Below are 7,059 nucleotides of genomic sequence, written 5' to 3' on the forward strand. Positions count from 1 at the left end.
AGAGAGGAGTGAGGAACACTATAGGACAATGATGGAGGGAAGTATACACTCCAGTGGAACGTGTAGTGCTGGAATGTTATTTGTGTTAAACTTTACTATTAACAGTATTATAAATCACAGTGCCTAAAATTAAAAAATAAATTAACCTGGGCATTGTCAAATTGAAAAACATTGAACTCTTGTTGGTTCTTTATATTCTTTTATTTTTTTAAGCGTATAAACTATTTATTATGGGCGAAGCCTACAGACTTATTTCTTCTTGGACACACCCAGAGTGCGGCCACGGCGTCCAGTGGTCTTGGTGTGCTGGCCTCTGAGGCGAAGTCCCCAGAAGTGGCATAGACCCCGGTGGGCCCGTATCTTCTTCAGTCGTTCCAAGTCTTCACGGAGCTTGTTGTCCAGGCCATTGGCCAGAATCTGACTGTATTTCCCATCCTTTTGTCTATTCAAGAATCAATCAGGAATCTTGTATTGGCTTGGATTCTGCATAGCACCACCTCATCTTCAGTGAGGTCAATGTCTGCTTTCCTCAACACCACATGAGCATATCTTCGGCCCACACCCTTAATAGCAGTGATGGCAAAGACTATTTTCCGCTGCCCATCGATGTTGGTGTTGAGTACTCGCAAAATATGCTGGAACTTCTCGGGGATCACTAGAGACCTGGTGACGGCACAGAAGTGGCATGTAGGGCCCGGAGAGATAGCTCAGCAGCGTTTGCCTTGCAAGCAGCTGATCCAGGACCAAAGGTGGTTGGTTCGAATCCCGGTGTCTCATATGGTCCCCCGTGCCTGCCAGGAGCTATTTCTGAGCAGACAGCCAGGAGTAACACCTGAGCATCGCCGGGTGTGACCCAAAAACCAAAAACCAAAAAAAAAAAAAAAAAAAAAAAAAAGAAGTGGCATGTAGGCCCGCAGTGGAAGAGCGGTTCTTTATCTTCAGATTATGATGAAACTTCTTTTCTGAAGGTTCCCTTCTCTGGGTACCACATAATTTTAAGTTAAGAAAAGACTTAATTATGCAGACAGTGACTATATTTTTTTCTCTCAGAAGACTAGAGACAAATTCTATTTTTTAATTTTTTTTATTTTTTATAATTTTTATTTTAAGCATAGTGGCTTACATATCGTTCTCAGTAATATTTTAGGTACATATTAACATTGAGTCAGGGGAATTTCCACCACCGAATTGTCCTCCCTCCACCCCTGTTCCCCTCCTGCTTCCCATAGCCTCCACCCTCACCCCTGGGGCTGCTAGAATGAGTGGTCCTCTCTGTGCCTAGCTAACTACTTAGTGATCTTACAACTGTTTGATCATGATACCTCCATTATATCCCCCTCTAATTGGGAGGTGGGACTAGATAGTTAAAATTATGTGGTTTTGTTTGAAGAAGAAAAAAGTAATAAGATGGGGTCAAAATCAAAAATGCCAAAAATGGGCGGAGTCCTTCTCTAGAGGCTCTCATCCTTGTTTGGGAGACGAAGGGGAAAAAGAAGGTGAAACACCACAATCGTATAAAAAGAAGTATCGAATAAAATATTCAGTGAGCACAACAGCAATAAAGATAGGCACCATATATTTGCCATGGACCTGATATAAAAAACATGACAGAGCGCAAAATGACTAGAGACAAATTCTTAAAAACAATTTCTAAATTGATATGCTAATAATTAAAATCTTGAGGGATTTTTTCGTTTCAATTTATAGCTTTATCTTAATTTTGGGGGGGGGGCACACACGTTTGATGCTCAGGGGTTACTCGTGCTCAGAAATTGCCCCTGGCTTGGGGGGACCATATGGGACGCTGAGGATCGAACCAGGGTCCTTCCTTGGCTAGCGCTTGCAAGGCAGATACCTTACCTCTAGTGCCACCTCACCAGCCCCAGCTTTATCTTAATTTTTGAAGCTTTAGGATACTTGTTAAATATGTTAGGGTAAAAGATGATCTAACATATTTGGTGAAAGAGTAAGTTGATTTAGCCTCTGAAAACCTCTGAAAAAATTAATTATTTAAAGAAAATTCATCACATAGTTAAATAGTTTATCATAATACATTGGTGTTATAATTATAATACATTTTACATAAGTGAATGCAAAGTTATTGAGAAAAACAGAAAAAAGTGAAATGGAAGATAATAAAAAAGTAAGAAAAATAAAAATACAGTAACAAGCACATTTGTGAAAATTATTGTATCTCCAATGAAATCATTAATACAACGGCAGGAGGTTTTGTAAGCTCTTGTTGTTAGCTATACTGTAAAACAGTGTGAAGATTCTTAGTGAATGTCTAAATATAAATGTTAGAAAAACATTAATGAAAATACCGTTTGGAAACATAGAAATAATAAAAAATAATTTACTCTCTCAAGGAATTTATCAGAAGGACACGAAAACACTAACTGTACCTGTATGTTGCAGGGGTCTTCAAACTACGGCCCACGGGCCACATATTGTATTTATTCCCATTTTGTTTCTTCACTTCTAAATAAGATATATGCAGTGTGCATAGAAATTTGTTCATAATTTTTGTTTTTACTATAATCTGGCCCTCCAACAGTCTGAAGGACAGTGAACTGGCCCCCTGTTTAAAAAGTTTGAGGACCCCTGGTAGAGCAACATTATGCACAATAACCCAAACATGGGTTCAACCTAAATCCCTTCCCTGTCAAAGGACTGGATAATAAAGTTAAATAGTCTATATGTTATGAAATGCCATTTTGGCTTGAAAAAAGAAGATGAACTTGTACCTTTTGGGATAAAATCTTGTCCTCTTGAACTTTCTTCTTGCTGGGGAGATGCTATGTTATTAATAGTTTTGTGGAATCTTACTGGGGGGTATATGTTGGGGACTAGTCACCGCTACCTGGTATATGAACACTGGGCAACGGAGGACAACAGAACCCACCATGACATGATTTTGGTAGAACAAGACAGAAAAATAAGCCCACAGTATAGATAAAGCCACTACACCCTTGTTCTCTACTGCCAGAAATTCTTTTCTAAATTCCTTCTTTAGGAACTTTTTGCAGTCCAGAGTAGATGTGTAGCTTCAGGTACGATCCTGCTTAATCCTTGCACACTTAAGGTAGTCTGAGAACTTGTACCAGCCTTGCCCAGGAGTTGGGACTTTGGAGTTGTTAGCACTGGCAAAAAGGGTGGAGGGACTTTGATAGAAGGTGGGGCTGGAGAAGAAAGCTGACCCGGGACAGCACTCTGGTCTCTATCAAGGCGCTGCTGGTAGAGGGTGGGACTCATCAGAGGAGGACATGCTCAGGGATAGGGTGTTGTAGAAAATGTGAAAGTTGAATGACACTTCTCTTTTTCTGGGAACATAAATAAACCACACTTCCCAATTTTCTTTACACCTAGAATGTTGCTTTCAGGTACACAGTGAAGATTTTCTTCTGTGGTATTGAAGACCCTAACTTTCTCGTTTGACCTTATTCTTTCTAGTTGTGGCCTCTGTGAAGTTCAGAGTGGCCAGTATCTTTTTATCCTCCAGCCCAAGCATGAACATGTAAATGATTGTACTTTATCAAGAGAAATGATAAAAATCCACAAACAGTTTGAAAGACACATACAGCCTGGTCAGAAATGAAAGAAAGTGCTGCGTTTCTGTGTCTGCCCAATCCAGAGGATTGGGACTGAATTGAATGAGGGGGTCAGGGCTTGGATGAAAGCACACAGGAAGGATTTGCACAGCAGTCACCACACAGAGGTGACACTGTGCACAGAGGGGCTATTGACTGACTTGGTAGGCTGTTGGTTGAAGGCCACTGGTTTGGTCTGAGGTTCTAAACAGTTGTGTGGATCTGAAAGTGCTCTTTCATTTATTTCTTTAAACACAGCTATTTTATTCCCTAAGTTATTTATTTCTTGGCTTTGGCTTGAATTCTATCAGCACAGTATGCTAAATGTTATCAGTGATGATGACAGCCTAAGAATTTCTGGAATGTGATTCATAGAGCAGAACCTTGCGAGGTGTGATGCCCAAAACTAGCACATTCTGGTATTGAATCAAAACACATATACACAACAACACACAATATACACAAACCCTTGATTAGTAAGAAGTGGGGAAATGTATTTGTTATTACTCAGTATGAGCCATTTGTTTATTGGACACAATCTTTTAAAACATAATGTCCAAAGGGAAAAATTATGAAAGGGACTTGTAGAATAAAAAGTGTGGGGATCACTTATGTATTTGTCATACAATGGAAAACTTGCTTCTTAATATTGCTACCAAGTGACCAGTTTCTACTAGTCTCTCTTCAGGACAAGGATTTTCCTACTTCCTGATGAAGTAGATGCCTCACCTGGAATCAATTCCATTAGTTTAAAACAACCATCTTCCCTTTCTTTACACACATTATTTAGTTTCTATGATACACAAAAATTTTCTCCCACCTCTGGTGAGAGACAAATAGATGTGTATTTGGAGCTGTATGGTTTTTGTTTGTTCCTTCGTTTGTTTGTCACACCTGGAGATGCCCAGGGGTTACTTCTGGCTTAGGTCTCAGGAATCACTCTGGGCATTGCGTGGGGGTTCCTAAGGGATGCCAAGGATGGAACCTGGTTTGGCAAAACAGCCTTCTTACTGGCTACACGATTGATCTAGTCTCTAGTTACATGCTTTGATTCTCAAGATCATCATTTGATAGGATGCTGTAGAAAATATGAAAGTTGAATGACACTTCTCTTTTTTCTGGGAACATGAATAAGCCACACTTCCCAGTCTTCTTTGCATCTAGAAGGCGCCATGACATTTACCTGGTCCAAAGAAGTACAGGTTGAAGTGTGAAAGCTTAGGCAGTTCCTGGCCTGGTTACAAAAAAAAAAAAAAAATACCGTAGTGTGCTTTTACAGGATGTTCCTACTCTTAAGAGTGGCCATGTCCAGATTAACCTGGAAGCCACATCATGATCCCCAAATTATCCTGATCGGGAACTATCATAAAACTTTGTGAGCTAGGAAATCAAATATTCATAGTGTTAAGATGTTGAGATTTGGGAGCTGCTCATAAAAGTAGCTGTCAGCGCAGCCATCATGACAGGCCTCAAGTAACATTTATGTCTCCTCTTTTAGATTCAGAAACAAGAGAGAAAAAGATGAGAAGCATAAGATTTTCTTTCTCTGATAAGGCCTAGTTAAAAGGAACAATACAAGCATGTGATCAGAATGGATGGGTTTCGTAATGTTGCTTCTTAGAGTTAGAGACTGGAAACTCCCACATTCCTCTACATGGACATGGTTCTACAGGGAAATCCTAATGCAGCTTCCTAGAGATAGACTGTAGAGAAAATTAGTTCCTTCTCCTTAATTAATTGAGCAGATAAGAGACTCTACCTTTCTTAAGAAGTGAGCAGAAGGGAGAACAGCAGCAGGAAGCATTGCCCTACATAAGTTCCCTCCACATGGAAACATGAGGCCAGGATCACAGTTCTTATCAGGGTTCTTCCCAGACATGAGTAGGTCATGAGTACTTGCCACTCTCTGGTGACTTCTCTGCCTCCTCCCCCATTGTCTAGCATGATGCTAAGCACAGAGATGGTGAGAAGTTAATGCTTGCCAATGGACTGGTTATACCTCATGAGCTAATGTGACATTTCCCCCACTGGGTCACTTCAGAAGGAGCAGAAATTGCTGAGATTTGACCCCTCACACTGCCAGTCCTTGCCTAACCCAATGATTTGGAAGTGTGAAAGGCCACACAGATGACCCAATCCTTCCTTGGGGAGATACTAGTGCTCTGTTTTTGCCCACCAAGTCCCATGCTGGGCAAGACACTTGACCCTACTGAGTTTCTGGCCAGTCCATTGCCCTGGGGCAGTATGTGTCACTGAATGTGTTTGAATTTCACTGTCTGCTATTAGATCCTGATATTAGGGATTGAATCTTACTCCGGGTCTTTGTTGAGAAGGACCTTCAACAGGTTGGCAAGAAACAATTTAGAATTTGTTTCCTCTCTCTGCTGAAAGACAGGTGGAATGTGAAGGCAGACCAGGAATGGTAGCTGTGTATCTTTTTTTGGGAGGGGGGGTTCACACCCAGCAGTGCTCAGAAATCTCTCCTGGCAGGCACAGGGGATTATATGGGATGCTGGGATTCAAACCACCATTGTCCTGGATCGGCTGGGTGCAAGGCAATGCCCTACCACTGTGCTATCTCTCCAGTGCAATAGATGTGTATCTTTACTGATGGCTCCTTTTATTGGTTGCTTTACCATCCTGAGATCATGGCTTCCCTCCTCAGGTTGACTTACACTAAGTTCTACAGTGGCTTCAATAGTCCTAGTCCTTACAAATTCACTGACAATAGAAAAAATAAGGAGAGAGAAGAAATAAAGTTTGCTCCAGTATTTTGTGTCCTATTTATCTTTAAGATTGTATTGGAAGCATAGCAAAGAATGTCTAAGCCACGCAGGTGAAAATAGAGCCAGATGTTCACATACTTTCTATAGAGAAACCTAATTCCATTGCTTGATCTTGTCTCTTTCTGACAACCCACATCTTAGATCCTTTCATTCTATCATCATGTACCCATTGCCCTCACTTCTTACTCTCCTGGAACCAAACCCAGAACCTCATACATGTTAGACAGGTGCTACTACTGATCTAAGAAGTGCCATGTACTTGGCTATCTTCCTTGTGGTATGCTTAGTATCTTTTGATTTGCTTTTATTAATTTTCCTTTCACACAATTAGTATTTTTGAAAGCAATCCATTGGATTTCTAGTTCAAAATATTTCTCATTTCTAAAGTTTCTATTTTGTTTTGAAGGTTGCAAATTCTCTCTCTCTCTCTCTCTCTCTCTCTCTCTCTCTCTCTCTTTGGTTTTTGGGCCACACCAGGTCATGCTCAGGGGTTACTCCTGGCTATGTGCTCAGAAGTCACTCCTGGCTTGGGGGACCATATGGGACACCGGGGGATCGAACCGCAATCTGTCCTAGGCTAGCGCTGACAAGGCAGACACCTTACCTCTAGCGCCACCATGCCGGCCCCATTTTTCTTCTCTTATATTATTAATAACATTAAGCAAGGAGGCTTTGTATTTTTA

The 7,059-nt window shown here is 40.9% G+C and overlaps 1 pseudogene; it reads right to left on the reverse strand.

The window, feature by feature from the left end:
* Window positions 1-213: 213 nt before the first annotated feature.
* LOC125997174 (40S ribosomal protein S18-like) lies at window positions 214-3,255 on the reverse strand (annotated as a pseudogene).
* Window positions 3,256-7,059: the final 3,804 nt, after the last annotated feature.

This window comes from Suncus etruscus, chromosome 19, assembly GCF_024139225.1.
Source record: "Suncus etruscus isolate mSunEtr1 chromosome 19, mSunEtr1.pri.cur, whole genome shotgun sequence".
In the NCBI taxonomy this organism is placed as follows: Eukaryota; Metazoa; Chordata; class Mammalia; order Eulipotyphla; family Soricidae; genus Suncus; species Suncus etruscus.